The sequence below is a fragment of the Leptodactylus fuscus genome, chromosome 10, assembly GCF_031893055.1.
Source record: "Leptodactylus fuscus isolate aLepFus1 chromosome 10, aLepFus1.hap2, whole genome shotgun sequence".
Taxonomy (NCBI): domain Eukaryota; kingdom Metazoa; phylum Chordata; class Amphibia; order Anura; family Leptodactylidae; genus Leptodactylus; species Leptodactylus fuscus.
Genome location: NC_134274.1, coordinates 41451884 through 41452803, shown reverse-complemented (window position 1 = coordinate 41452803; position 920 = coordinate 41451884).

The window sequence follows — 920 nt, the reverse complement described above, 5'->3', positions numbered from 1 at the left end:
GGGGACACCTCCAGTGCTGTTTGAGCGCTGGGGCCTGCTCCCAGTGCTGCGAGAGAATTCATTTGCATACCGACGAAAACCGGGATTTATACTGAACGGCGGCGCGGAGAAGACATCTAAAGGTAGGAGAAGAATAGCCTTTCTTACGTGTCAACGAGAAAAAAAAAATTAATTTTAATGGTAGAATCTCTTTTAAAAAGTTATATTTTCCAATACAATTTCTATATTAAATCAGGGTTTTCTAGGTCCTCTTCTTTTATCCATTCTGTTTACTTCTAGTGAATAAAAATCACTTCTCCAACACTCATGCTCATCTTGTGCATCAACCACTAGCTTCCTCCTGACTATATTGCAAGGAAGTCAGCCGCCAAGTAGAAGCAACTTTAAGGGACCCTTCACACGGCATAAGTGCGGCGCTCATTTAGACACATATACACGTGTCCGAGTGCAGCGCTTCAAAACCAAGCCCATTGATTTCAATGGGAAGCGCGCGTATATGCCGATATACGCGCACTTCCCATTGAAATCAATGGGCCGTGTGAAGGGGCCCTTAGACTCCGAACCAGACCCGGACTGTTCCACTGGGACTACATGCCATGTTTGGTCCTGCAGCCAGTCACAACTAATGGTAGTAAAATCAGCCATGGGGAAGTCCATCATCTGCCCCAGGCAAACAATCAAGTGGTTAAAACAGATTATCTGAGTTGGTAAAGCTAATCATATGCAATACATAAATGTCAGCCAAACCTACCGATTTTGTTAGGACTGAACTCCCAACCTTCTCCAGATGGATGAACCAAAGAAAGTAAGGACAGTATGGAACAGCGCCTCACCAAAGATCAATATCCCAAAGACCAACTTTATTTACCAACACTATGCGTTTTGGGGTTCATACCCCTTTATCAAGTGTACAAGTAACA